General features: G+C 26.9%; 1 long non-coding RNA gene across 1 annotated transcript in view; it reads right to left on the minus strand.

The window, feature by feature from the left end:
- Positions 1 to 7288: 7288 nt before the first annotated feature.
- The window catches only part of LOC126306435 (uncharacterized), a 212163-nt gene continuing 203440 nt past the window's right edge, over positions 7289 to 16011 (minus strand). Inside the window, exon 2 of the long non-coding RNA XR_007553536.1 lies at positions 7289 to 7616. This is a non-coding gene — a long non-coding RNA (uncharacterized LOC126306435). The remainder of the gene's footprint in view (positions 7617 to 16011) is intronic.

Raw genomic sequence — 16011 nt, forward strand, 5'->3', positions numbered from 1 at the left:
AGGTTGATATGATTCTAATTTCCAGATTTATCTTTTAACTTTTATTTTTTGAATATTTATTTTGGTAATATTGTTTTTCGTTTACTTAAATAGCTTATAATTAGAGCGTGACACTGAAGATGTTAAGGAAGTATTTTTACTTTTAAGTATTTATAAATATAGATATATTATTTTTACAGTGAAAATGTAATGTTTTATTTAAACTATATAAATTTTAGAAATGTTAACGGAGTTTAACCGCTAATATAAAAAGTTAGCAGCTTTCATATTGGCTTTACATTTCCTTAATTGGAACTATTATAGTTCAATTATATTATTAACAGTAATACGCCTCTTTTTGGCTTCAATTAATAAGAATAAGGGTAGTACATACCAATCTTCCAGGTCGAAACTGACTGCAATATTTCGCTTCTTATTCTATTTAAGGTTGATTGATAATATCAATACTTTTTGAATGCAACCCAAATGTTATATTTAACTACAACCCTTTATTCTGCTCATTGTAATGCTCCTTGGTTTCATTCATGGTATAGTCCTCCTAATAGAACTAGAATAAAAAATATTGTTGATACTGTTCAGATTATAATGTCTGAAGTTTTAAAAATAATTACAATTGGTAGAATTAGTGCAATTTCTACATCAAAAATTAAAAAGATTACTGCGATTAGGAAGAATCGTATTGAGAATGGTATTCGTGCTGATCTTTTTGGATCAAACCCACATTCAAATGGTGATCTTTTTTCTCGATCATTAATTAATTTTTTTGATAGTGTTGTTGCCAGGATTATAACAATTATTGGAATAATAAATCTAATGAAAACTCTTGTTGATAGAATTAGAATTGTTTTTCTTGATTTATATCAAGCTTTCTGATTGGAAGTCAAATGTACTATTTATACTAGAAAAACAATTATCTACCTCATCAATAAATAGAGATATATAAGAATAATCATACTACGTCTACGAAGTGTCAGTATCATGCTGCTGCTTCAAATCCAAAGTGATGTCTTGGTGAAAATTGATTTATTGAGTGTCGAAGTAGACATGTTGATAAAAAGATTGTTCCAATAATTACGTGTAAACCATGGAATCCTGTTGCAACAAAGAATGTTGATCCATAAACTGCATCTGCAATGGTAAAAGGTGCTTCTCAATATTCATATGCTTGAAGTATTGTAAAGTATAGTCCTAATAACACTGTGAAGAATAATCCTTGTAGTGCTTGAGTATGATTAGATTCCATTAAACTATGATGTGCTCATGTTACTGTTACTCCTGATGCTAAAAGAATAGCTGTATTAAGTAATGGAATTTGTATAGGGTTAAAGGGTTGAATTCCTATTGGAGGTCATAGTATTCCTAGTTCAATTGTTGGTGCTAATCTTCTTCTAAAGAATGTTCAAAAAAAAGAAACGAAAAATAATACCTCTGATGCAATAAATAAAATTATTCCTCATCGTAATCCAATTGATACAAATCCTATATGTAATCCTTGATATGTTCCTTCTCGTACTACATCTCGTCATCATTGAATTATAGTTAGTAGGGTAATTCCAAATCCAATTATGAATAAGTTAATATTAAATAGGTGGAATCATTTTGCTAGTCCTGATACTAGGACTATTGCTCCAATTGCTCCTGTTAATGGTCAAGGTCTATAGTCTACTAAGTGGAATGGGTGGTTTGAGTGAGTTGTTAACATAGGTTTAATATACTTCTCTAGAATATAGAGTTCTTAGAATTGAGAAAACATAGGCTTGAATTATTGCTACTGCTGATTCTAGAATTAATAGAAGTATTTGTCCAATAATTAGTAATGAGATTAAGTTTATTGCTATAGATGGTCCTGTGTTTCCTAATGAGGTTAATAATAAGTGTCCTGCAATTATATTTGCTGCCAACCGTACTGCTAATGTACCTGGTCGAATAACATTACTAATTGTTTCAATTAGTACTATAAATGATATTAATGCAGGCGGTGTACCTTGTGGTACAAGGTGTGTAAATATATGATTAGTATGGTTAATTCATCCAAATAATATAAATCTTAGCCATATAGGTAGGGCAATTGCAAATGTTAATGCTAAATGTCTTGTTCTAGTAAAAATATAAGGGAATAATCCTATGAAATTGTTAAATAATATTATAATAAAAATTGAGATGAAAATGAATGTTGTTCCATTAAATGATTTTGGTCCAAGAAGTGTTTTAAATTCATTATGTAAGGTTAAATTTAGTTTATTTCAGATAATGTTAATTCGTGATGGTGTAAGTCAAAATAGTGATGGGATTAATAATAGTCCTAGAAATGTTCTAGTTCAATTTAATGATAAATTAAAGATGTTAGTTGATGGGTCAAATGTTGAGAATAGATTTGTTATCATTTTCAATTTAAGTTTTTTATTTCAATTGTTCCTTTTTCTGCTCTTTTAATAAGGTTAGGTTTAAATGAGAAGAAGTTTATTTGATTAAACAAGATTGATGTAGCTGAAAATATAATGAATAGTGAGAATCATATAAGAGGGGATATTTGAGGGATTTGGATATAATTTCCCCATCAGAAGTAGTCGTTAATTTACTATTATTTGGTTTAAGAGACCATTACTTACTTTCAGTCATCTGATGAATTTCAAGGCGTACTAATTTTTTTTAGTTACTTTAGATTGACACTCTAATGTTATTTATTTTAACTAACTCCTTAAATTATCTTAGATAATCACTTAATAAATAAATTTACTGAAGTTCTTTCAATTACAATTGGTATAAATCTGTGGTTTGCTCCACAGATTTCTGAGCATTGTCCAAAGAATAATCCAGGTCGATTTATTGTGAATGTTCCTTGATTTAACCGACCTGGCGTTGCATCAATTTTAACCCCTAATGCAGGAACTGCTCATGAGTGTAGAACATCTGATGCTCTTGTTAATACTCGTACTTCTGTATTAATTGGTAGGATTGTTCGGTTATCTACATCTAGTAGTCGGAATCCATCATTTTCTAGGTCTTGTTCTGGTGTTATATAAGTGTCAAATTCTACGTCTATGAAGTCTGAATATTCATATCTTCAATATCATTGTCGTCCAATGGTTTTAATTGTAATTATTGCATCTACTGAATCATCAAGTAAATATAATAGTCGTAATGATGGAAGGGCAATAAAAATTAATGTAATTGCTGGTAAAGCTGTTCAGATTGTTTCAATTAAATGTCCATGAAGTATATTACGGTTAGTATAGGCAATAAATAATATATAACTTAGGGCATAACCTACAATTACTGTAATTAATAATAATACGACCATAGTATGATCATGAAAGAATGATAATTGCTCCATTAATGGTGAAGCTCCATCTTGAAGAGATAAATTTGATCATGTTGCCATTAATAAATATTTTCTAATAAAAGGTCAAACCTTTATTTGTAGAGCTTAAATCTACTGCACTAATCTGCCATATTAGAATCTAGAGATTAATGGTAATTCTGAGTAACTATGTTCTGCAGGAGGGTTATTTTGTAGTCATTCTGTTGATCTTCTTATGTTAGCTCTAAATATAATTGCTCGGTTTGTAATCATTCTTTCTCATATAATTACAATGAATATAATGATTCCTACAATAGAAATTGTAGACCCAATTCTTGATACTACGTTTCATGATGTATATGCGTCTGGGTAGTCAGAGTATCGTCGAGGTATTCCTGCTAATCCTAGGAAGTGTTGAGGAAAGAATGTTAAATTTACTCCAATGAATATAATTGTAAATTGGATTTTTAATCATGTATTATTTATAGTTAATCCTGTAAATAGTGGATATCATTGAATGACACCTCCTATAATTGCAAATACTGCTCCTATAGATAATACATAATATTAGATAAACAAAATAAACCAGAAGAACATAAACCATGACCAACCATTAGAGAAAGAGAACCTACACAACCTCATCAATTCATAGTCATCAATCCACCAATAACCATTCTTATATGAGCAACATAAGAATATGCAATTAAAGACTTTAATCAACCTGACGAAAACAAATAAATCTTACAATAACACCCCCAGATAAACCTAAAGACAATCAAAAATAATTAAACTTTAAACCCAAATAAGAAATAACCTTTATAACACGAAAAATACCATAACCACCTAACTTTAATAAAACACCAGCAAGAATTATTCTACCTGAAATAGGGGCCTCTACATGAGCCTTAGGAAGTCATAAATGAACCAAAAACATAGGTATCTTAACTAAAAAAGCCAAAATTATAAATACATAAAACATAAAATAATAAGAACCAAAATCAACCAATAAAGGAAAATATAAAGTATTAGAAAAATCATAAACCTTAAATAAAACTAATAATAAAGGTAATCTAGCAACCAAAGTATAAAAAATTAAATAAACACCAGCCTGCAAACGCTCAGGTTGATAACCCCAACCCAAAATTAAAAGTAAAGTAGGAACTAATCTAGCCTCAAAAAAATATAAAAAGAAAGAAGACTTAATCTAGCAAATGAACAATAAAGCATAATTATTAAAATCAAAACCATAAAAACAAAAAAATTAGAATGATATGAACTTAAATAAACTGAACCTCTAGCAGTGATTATTAAAGAACAAATCCAAAAACTAAGTAAAATTAAATTAAAAGAAAAATAATCAATACCAAAATAATATCTAATTATATTCAAATCAGCATATGAATAAACACAAATTATAAAAACAAAACCCGACAGAAACATTAAAGAATGAACCAACCATCAACAATTATTTAATAAACAAAGAGGGATCAAAAAAATAGTTATAAATAAATACTTTAACATAAAGATAAACCAAAAGAATTAAAAAAATCATTACCATGAGAACGAATTATTGAAACTAAAATAGAAAGACCTAAAGCACCCTCACAAACAGAAAAAACTAAAAAAATAACAGGAAAAAAATAATCATAATCAAACTCAATAAGAAAAACAATAACTAACATAAATAAAGAAAGAACAATATATTCTAATCTCAAAAGAACCATTAATAAATGTTTACGTTTAGAAGAAAAAACATAAACACCAGCAAAATAAATCAAATGGAGCATCTATATTTTTTATTTTTACTTACATGTAGGACGGGGAATTTACTATGGATCTTATATATATATACATACCTGAATAATTGGTACAGTGATTTTATTTTTAGTTATAGCAACTGCATTTATAGGATATGTCTTACCCTGAGGCCAAATATCTTTTTTGAGGTACAACAGTAATTACTAATTTATTATCAGCAATCCCATACTTAGGAACAGATTTAGTCCAATGAGTATGAGGAGGATTCGCTGTTGATAATGCAACATTAAATCGATTCTTCACATTCCATTTTGTATTACCATTTATTATTGCTGCTATAGCAGCAATCCATTTATTTTTTCTTCACCAAACAGGATCTAATAATCCTCTTGGACTAAATGGAGATATTGAAAAAATTCCATTCCATCCATACGTTACCTTTAAGGATTCTATTACATTTGTAATAATAACATCATTATTAATTATACTATGTTTAATTAATCCTTACCTATTAGGAGATCCAGATAACTTTGTACCTGCCAACCCATTAGTAACACCAGTTCACATTCAACCAGAATGATATTTCCTATTTGCATATGCAATTCTACGATCTATCCCTAATAAGTTAGGAGGTGTTATTGCATTATTTTTATCAATTAGAATCTGAATAATTTTACCATTTTATAATAAAACACCATTCCGAGGCATTCAATTTTACCCTATTAATCAAATTTTATTCTGAATTATAGTAGTTGTTGTATGCTTACTAACGTGAATTGGTAAACGACCTGTTGAAGAACCTTATATTATAACAGGTCAAATCTTAACAATTATTTACTTCACATATTTCTTAATTAATGTCCATGTCACAAATGCATGAGATAAATTAATTAAGGAATAAAGTTAATTAGCTTAGGAAAAGCATATCTTTTGAAAACATAAAATTAGAAGTTTAACTCTTCTATTAACTTTTCTCAAAAAATTTCACTAAACAATTGAGATAAATAAAATCTTTAAACCAACAAATAAAATAAAAAAATTCAAAGATAAAGGTAAAAAACTTTTTCAAGCTAAGTACATTAATTTATCATAACGGAACCGTGGTAATGTTCCACGAACCCAAATAAAACCAAAAGATATAATAGCAAGCTTAATAAAAAATATAAAAGAATAAAAACCATGCCCAAAAAAATTAAAGCCAATAACATTCTTATGAAGACAATTCTAGTATATTCAGCTAAAAAAATTAAAGTAAAACCACCCGCACCATACTCAATATTAAATCCTGAAACTAACTCAGATTCCCCTTCAGCAAAATCAAAAGGAGTACGATTAGTTTCAGCTAAGCAAGAAGCAAAACAAGCTAAAGCTAAAGGAAAAGAAATAATAATAAATCAACAATAAAGCTGATAGTTTATAAAATCAAACATATTAAAACTACCAATTAAAATAATTAAAGACAATAAAATTAAAGCTAAACTAACTTCATAAGAAATTGTTTGAGCAACAGAACGAAGAGAACCTAATAATGAATAATTTGAATTAGAAGATCAACCAGCAATTATAACAGTATAAACACCTAATCTAGTACAACATAAAAAAAATAAAAATCCATAAGAAAAAGAACACATATAAGTTAAATAAGGAAAAATTACTCAAACGGCTAAAGAAATCATTAAATTAAAAACAGGGGAAAAATAATAAAGTAGGTAATTAGATATAATAGGAATTGGCTGCTCCTTACAAATTAACTTAATAGCATCTCTAAATGGCTGAGGAATTCCAACAAAACCTACCTTATTTGGACCCTTTCGAATCTGAATATAACCTAAAACCTTACGCTCTAATAAAGTTAAAAAAGCAACACTAATTAAAACACAAATAACCAATAAAAGAAAATTCAAAATAAATATAAATAAATCATAAAGTATCAATACTATTTGTAGCAAAATCTACATAAATGAATTCTAAATTCAACACATTAATCTGTCAAAATAGTAAATAAATTAATATTAATCAATATAACAAAAAATATTTTAACCATATGGTCCTTTCGTACTAATATGGATTAACAATCTTAGGATAGAAACCGACCTGGCTCACGCCGGTCTGAACTCAGATCATGTAAGAATTTAAAGGTCGAACAGACCTAATCATTGGGCTCCTGCACCCAAAATTTTTCTTAATCCAACATCGAGGTCGCAATCTGCTTTGTCGATATGAGCTCTCAAAAAAAATTACGCTGTTATCCCTAAGGTAACTTAATCTGATGATCATAAATTATGGATCAAAATAACAAACATAAATAAATGATATAATAATGAAGAGTTTATCTATTCTTCATGTCACCCCAACAAAACATCATCATTAAATATAGAAAGACAAACAAAAAACTATATAAAAGTAAAATGTCAAGCTCTATAGGGTCTTCTCGTCCTAAAGAAGAATTTAAGCCTTTTGACTCAAAAGTTAAATTCAAAAATTTGTTAAGAGACAGTTGATTTCTCGTCAAGCCATTCATTCCAGCCACTAATTAAGAGACTAATGATTATGCTACCTTTGCACGGTCAAAATACCGCGGCTCTTCAAAAATACGCTCAGTGAGCAGGCCAGACCTCAAAATATAAACAAGAGGACATGTTTTTGATAAACAGGCGGAAATCAATTTTGCCTAGTTCCTTATAATAAGTTCACAAGGTAAAAATTTCATACAAATAAATATACTAATTCTATCATTATTACAAAAATTTTAAAATTAAATTAATAATCTTAATAAAAAACCTAAAATATTTATAAAATCAAAATAAAAAATAATGAACTAAAACGTAATCTTAAAGATAGCTGGTTTAAAGCTTACTATTATATTTCTATAAAATAAATTATAGGTTATTAACTTCAAAGCTTATCCCTTAAAGAATAAATAAGTTAATATTTTTACTTAAAAAATTAAATAAAAACAAATAACTTTAAAAAATAAAATTTTTTCTTAAGAAACTAGATATCTTGGGAAACGATTAACATCTCATTTCTATAAATAATTTAATAATAATTATGATACATTAACTATAAATTATTTATAAATCAACCCAAATCGAGACAAGTAAAATAAATACTAAAATTTTGATAAACCCTGATACAAAAGGTACAATAAATAAAATCTACTTAAAAAAATTTAAAATAATATTTCATAAAACACTTACATTACCAATAAACTATAATTTAAAAAATCAATTCTATAAAATATACTAAGACAAAAATACAATAAAATTATTTATATTAAATAATTAAATAAACAAAAAATAAATATAATAAAATAAATAATCAAGATATCCTGATTTGCACAGAAAAATTTTCAGTGTAAATGAAACACTTTACTAATAAGTTATATCTTGAAACTCTTCCTAGATACACTTTCCAGTACATCTACTATGTTACGACTTATCTCATCTAAATTGAAGCTACTTTAAAATAAAATAGAATAATCAATAATGAGAGCGACGGGCGATGTGTACACATCTCAGAGCCAATATCAGTTAAATTAAATAAATTAAATTACTATCAAATCCACCTTCATTAACAGTATTTCACTATCAAATCCGTTATAAACAAAAATCTATTGTAACCCACCTCCTCTTAACTATAAGCTGCACCTTGACCTGAAATATTTTATAATTATAAATCTTGAGAATTATAACAATAAAAAGATTCTCTGATAACGGAGATATACAAACAAATAAATTAAGTAGAGTAAATCGTGTATTATCAATCATGGGGTAGGTTCCTCTGAATGGAATGAGATACCGCCAAATTCTTTGGGTTTAAAGACCTTAACTAATAGTACCCTGGTAAATATAATTAACATTTAAAATAATAGGGTATCTAATCCTAGTTTATTATTTAAATTTCACAGATTCATAAAAAGGGCCACAAATAAATTTTAACATTTCACCTTACAAATTTATATTTCAACCCTAATAATATAAACAACTGTTTTAACCAATAATATTCACTTGTATCAATCGTATAACCGCGGCTGCTGGCACGAATTATGCCGATACTAAATCAATTGCTAAATCCAAAATCACTTGATAATTAAATCAAATTACTGCAAAAAGAACATTTAGTCTAACAAAACTTACATATAATACAAAGAAAAAGTGAATAAACAAGCAAGAATAAAACTTTTAAAAATAAAAAATAAGAAAATTTTAAATCTATTAATTCAGGAAAAAATAAAAGATTCAAATATTTAAAGAAAAAAAAAGAAAAAAACCACAAACATTAACAAAAAAAAAAGAAACGCCCCTATGTATGACCACAACAACTTCTCTATTATATATAATTAAAGATTAATATGGAACATGTATAGCAATAAATGTATTATATTCTTTCTTATTTAATCTTTCTTTTCACTAATAAATAAAGAAAGATTAAATAATATACTAAATATATTTTATACAATTATGTAATTTAATATAATATGTTATTAATATGAATTCTTTTTTTTATATTAAGTTAACTTTCATATATATTAGTTAAATAATCTAATTATAGATAATTTACATAATTATATTATTATAATTAATATAATTATTTATATTAATTATAATATTTTATATTTAAATTAATAATTTTATTTATTATATCCAATTATAATAATATTAAATATTAAATTACATATTATTATATATATTATATTATAATAACGTATTTTAAGCTAAAAACATAAGTAGCTATAATCCTAGGTAAATAATTGCATTAAAATAATCAATTGATAATGGTAAGATGAACTTATAATACTTTAATTTCAATTAAATGTAATATATTAATATAAATTATTTATTATATATATATATATATATAAAAAAAATAAAATGAGCAGGATAAATTAATCCTAATTAAACAAAATAATACATAAAAGAATTTCAAAAAAAACTTTCGATTTATATATTAAATAAATGAAGTGCCTGATTAAAGGGTTACCTTGATAGGGTAAATAAAGTAAATAAAATTACCTTCATTAAAATTACATAAGATAGAATTAAACTACCTCCTTTAGTATCAAAAACTAACGTGCATCATACACCTTAATGTAAAAAGGTAAGCTAAACAAGCTAATGGGTTCATACCCCATTTATAGAGGTATCAATCCTCTCCTTTTTAATGACCAACAACTCTACAAAACTTCTCTTCCTATCAACATTAATGATAGGAACGATCCTGTCCATTTCATCAAATTCCTGATTTGGGGTTTGAATAGGACTTGAGATCAACTTACTTTCATTTATTCCGCTCCTAACAAGAAATAAAAATATAATAATAAATGAATCATCAATTAAATATTTTATTGTCCAAGCAATAGCATCGACAATATTATTATTTTCAATTTTGCTGATTCAAATAAAATATCCCATGGGATGGGAAACAGAATTTATCCCATCAATAATAATTAGATCTAGACTATTATTAAAGATTGGAGCTGCACCTTTCCATTTCTGATTTCCAGAAGTTATAGGAGCATCAAGATGAAATAATTGTTTAACATTAATAACATGACAAAAAATCGCCCCAATAATGGTCTTATCTTATTGTATTCAATTAAGAACTTTTATTTGAACAATTATTATCTTAAGAATTATTATTGGGGCAATAGGAGGTTTAAATCAAACATCCTTACGACAACTTTTAGCATATTCATCAATCAGACAACTAGGTTGAATAATTAGATCATTAACAGTCAGAGAAAACATCTGAGAACTATACTTCATTATTTACTCACTATTAAGATTAATTATAGTTTTATTATTTAAGCAAATAAATTTATTTTTCATAAATCAAATTTATTCAGCCAGAAATATAAAAACCGAAATTAAATTCATAATATTCTTATCTTTATTATCTTTAGGTGCACTACCACCATTCCTTGGATTCTTACCAAAATGAATTGTAATACAATCATTAATAGAAAACAATATAACAACTATTATAACTATTATAGTTGTATTAACTACAATTACACTCTACTACTATATACATATTAGATTCTCAGCTAAATTATATCATACACAGAAAATTCGTGATCTATAAAGATAAAGTCCCAAAAATCAAGAATCATTCTTCCTATAACAGTAATAATTTCAACAATAGGATTGATTTCAACATCAACCTTAATTTCATTATACTAAGGACTTAAGTTAATCAAACTAATAACCTTCAAAGTTATAATTAAAAGAATAATCTTTTAGGCCTTAGTAAAATTTTACACCTCTAGAATTGCAGTCTAGAATCATAATTGAATATAAGACCTAAATATGATAAGAGAGAAAACATCTCATAAGTAGATTTACAGTCTACCACCTAAAATTCAGCCATCTTACCGCAAAAATGATTATTCTCAACAAACCATAAGGACATTGGTACTTTATACTTCATATTTGGAGCATGAGCAGGAATAGTAGGAACATCAATAAGAATACTTATTCGTGCTGAACTTGGCCAACCCGGATCTCTAATTGGGGATGACCAGATTTATAATGTTATTATTACAGCTCACGCATTCGTAATAATTTTCTTTATAGTAATACCTATTATAATTGGTGGATTTGGTAATTGACTTGTTCCACTAATAATTGGTGCACCAGATATAGCATTTCCACGAATAAATAATATAAGTTTTTGATTACTACCACCTTCACTAACCCTTCTTCTTACATCTTCTATAGTAGATAATGGTGCTGGTACAGGATGAACAGTTTACCCTCCTCTAGCAGGAGCTATTGCACACGGGGGTGCATCTGTAGATCTAGCTATTTTTTCACTGCACTTAGCAGGTGTATCATCTATTCTTGGTGCAGTGAATTTCATTACAACAGCAATTAATATACGATCAGAAAGTATAACTTTAGATCAAACACCTTTATTTGTATGATCTGTAGCTATTACAGCATTACTTCTCCTTCTTTCACTTCCAGTTTTAGCAGGAGCTATTACTATATTATTAACAGATCGAAATTTAAATACATCATTCTTTGACCCTGCAGGAGGGGGTGACCCAATTCTATATCAACATCTATTTTGATTCTTTGGACACCCAGAAGTTTATATTTTAATTCTACCGGGGTTCGGAATTATTTCACATATTGTATGTCAAGAAAGAGGAAAAATTGAATCATTTGGAACATTAGGTATAATTTATGCTATACTATCAATTGGACTAATAGGATTTATTGTATGAGCACATCATATATTTACAGTAGGAATGGATGTTGACACACGAGCATATTTTACATCAGCAACAATAATTATTGCTGTACCTACAGGAATTAAGGTATTTAGATGATTAGCTACATTATATGGAACTAAATTCAAGTTCAATCCACCATTATTATGAGCTCTAGGATTTATTTTCCTATTTACAATTGGTGGATTAACAGGATTAGTATTAGCAAATTCATCACTTGATATTGTATTACATGATACATATTATGTAGTAGCCCACTTTCATTATGTATTATCTATAGGAGCAGTATTTGCAATTATAGGAGGTGTAATTCAATGATATCCACTATTTGCAGGATTAACTATAAATAATACATGATTAAAAATCCAATTTACAATTATATTCATTGGAGTAAATTTAACATTCTTTCCTCAACACTTCCTAGGATTAGCAGGAATACCTCGACGATACTCTGACTACCCAGACGCATATACATCATGAAACGTAGTATCAAGAATTGGGTCTACAATTTCTATTGTAGGAATCATTATATTCATTGTAATTATATGAGAAAGAATGATTACAAACCGAGCAATTATATTTAGAGCTAACATAAGAAGATCAACAGAATGACTACAAAATAACCCTCCTGCAGAACATAGTTACTCAGAATTACCATTAATCTCTAGATTCTAATATGGCAGATTAGTGCAGTAGATTTAAGCTCTACAAATAAAGGTTTGACCTTTTATTAGAAAATATTTATTAATGGCAACATGATCAAATTTATCTCTTCAAGATGGAGCTTCACCATTAATGGAGAAATTATCATTCTTTCATGATCATACTATGGTCGTATTATTATTAATTACAGTAATTGTAGGTTATGCCCTAAGTTATATATTATTTATTGCCTATACTAACCGTAATATACTTCATGGACATTTAATTGAAACAATCTGAACAGCTTTACCAGCAATTACATTAATTTTTATTGCCCTTCCATCATTACGACTATTATATTTACTTGATGATTCAGTAGATGCAATAATTACAATTAAAACCATTGGACGACAATGATATTGAAGATATGAATATTCAGACTTCATAGACGTAGAATTTGACACTTATATAACACCAGAACAAGACCTAGAAAATGATGGATTCCGACTACTAGATGTAGATAACCGAACAATCCTACCAATAAATACAGAAGTACGAGTATTAACAAGAGCATCAGATGTTCTACACTCATGAGCAGTTCCTGCATTAGGGGTTAAAATTGATGCAACGCCAGGTCGGTTAAATCAAGGAACATTCACAATAATTCGACCTGGATTATTCTTTGGACAATGCTCAGAAATCTGTGGAGCAAACCACAGATTTATACCAATTGTAATTGAAAGAACTTCAGTAAATTTATTTATTAAGTGATTATCTAAGATAATTTAAGGAGTTAGTTAAAATAAATAACATTAGAGTGTCAATCTAAAGTAACTAAAAAAAATTAGTACACCTTGAAATTCATCAGATGACTGAAAGTAAGTAATGGTCTCTTAAACCAAATAATAGTAAATTAACGACTACTTCTGATGGGGAAATTATATCCAAATCCCTCAAATATCCCCTCTTATATGATTCTCACTATTCATTATATTTTCAGCTACATTAATCTTGTTTAATCAAATAAACTTCTTCTCATTTAAACCTAACCTTATTAAAAGAGCAGAAAAAGGAACAATTGAAATAAAAAACTTAAATTGAAAATGATAACAAATCTATTCTCAACATTTGACCCATCAACTAACATCTTTAATTTATCATTAAATTGAACTAGAACATTTCTAGGACTATTATTAATCCCATCACTATTTTGACTTACACCATCACGAATTAACATTATCTGAAATAAACTAAATTTAACCTTACATAATGAATTTAAAACACTTCTTGGACCAAAATCATTTAATGGAACAACATTCATTTTCATCTCAATTTCTTATTATAATATTATTTAACAATTTCATAGGATTATTCCCTTATATTTTTACTAGAACAAGACATTTAGCATTAACATTTGCAATTGCCCTACCTATATGGCTAAGATTTATATTATTTGGATGAATTAACCATACTAATCATATATTTATTATATTATTTAATCTTTCTTTATTTATTAGTGAAAAGAAAGATTAAATAAGAAAGAATATAATACATTTATTGCTATACATGTTCCATATTAATCTTTAATTATATATAATAGAGAAGTTGTTGTGGTAGGGGCGTTTCTTTTTTTTTGTTAATGTTTGAGGTTTTTTTCTTTTTTTTTCTTTAAATATTTGAATCTTTTTTTTTTTCCTGAATTAATAGATTTAAAATTTTCTTATTTTTTTTTTTAAAGTTTTATTCTTGCTTGTTTATTCACTTTTTCTTTGTATTATATGTAAGTTTTGTTAGACTAAATGTTCTTTTTGCGGTAATTTGATTTAATTATCAAGTGATTTTGGATTTAGCAATTGATTTAGTATCGGCATAATTCGTGCCAGCAGCCGCGGTTATACGATTGATACAAGTGAATATTATTGGTTAAAACAGTTGTTTATATTATTAGGGTTGAAATATAAATTTGTAAGGTGAAATGTTAAAATTTATTGTGGCCCTTTTTATGAATCTGTGAAATTTAAATAATAAACTAGGATTAGATACCCTATTATTTTAAATGTTAATTATATTTACCAGGGTACTATTAGTTAAGGTCTTTAAACCCAAAGAATTTGGCGGTATCTTATTCCATTCAGAGGAACCTACCCCATGATTGATAATACACGATTTACTCTACTTAATTTATTTGTTTGTATATCTCCGTTATCAGAGAATCTTTTTAGAGTTATAATTCTCAAGATTTATAATTATAAAATATTTCAGGTCAAGGTGCAGCTTATAGTTAAGAGGAGGTGGGTTACAATAGATTTTTGTTTATAACGGATTTGATAGTGAAATACTGTTAATGAAGGTGGATTTGATAGTAATTTAATTTATTTAATTTAACTGATATTGGCTCTGAGATGTGTACACATCGCCCGTCGCTCTCATTATTGATTATTCTATTTTATTTTAAAGTAGCTTCAATTTAGATGAGATAAGTCGTAACATAGTAGATGTACTGGAAAGTGTATCTAGGAAGAGTTTCAAGATATAACTTATTAGTAAAGTGTTTCATTTACACTGAAAATTTTTCTGTGCAAATCAGGATATCTTGATTATTTATTTTATTATATTTATTTTTTGTTTATTTAATTATTTAATATAAATAATTTTATTGTATTTTTGTCTTAGTATATTTTATAGAATTGATTTTTTAAATTATAGTTTATTGGTAATGTAAGTGTTTTATGAAATATTATTTTAAATTTTTTTAAGTAGATTTTATTTATTGTACCTTTTGTATCAGGGTTTATCAAAATTTTAGTATTTATTTTACTTGTCTCGATTTGGGTTGATTTATAAATAATTTATAGTTAATGTATCATAATTATTATTAAATTATTTATAGAAATGAGATGTTAATCGTTTCCCAAGATATCTAGTTTCTTAAGAAAAAATTTAATTTTTTAAAGTTATTTGTTTTTATTTAATTTTTTAAGTAAAAATATTAACTTATTTATTCTTTAAGGGATAAGCTTTGAAGTTAATAACCTATAATTTATTTTATAGAAATATAATAGTAAGCTTT

Source organism: Schistocerca gregaria, unplaced genomic scaffold, assembly GCF_023897955.1.
Source record: "Schistocerca gregaria isolate iqSchGreg1 unplaced genomic scaffold, iqSchGreg1.2 ptg000333l, whole genome shotgun sequence".
Lineage (NCBI taxonomy): Eukaryota > Metazoa > Arthropoda > Insecta > Orthoptera > Acrididae > Schistocerca > Schistocerca gregaria.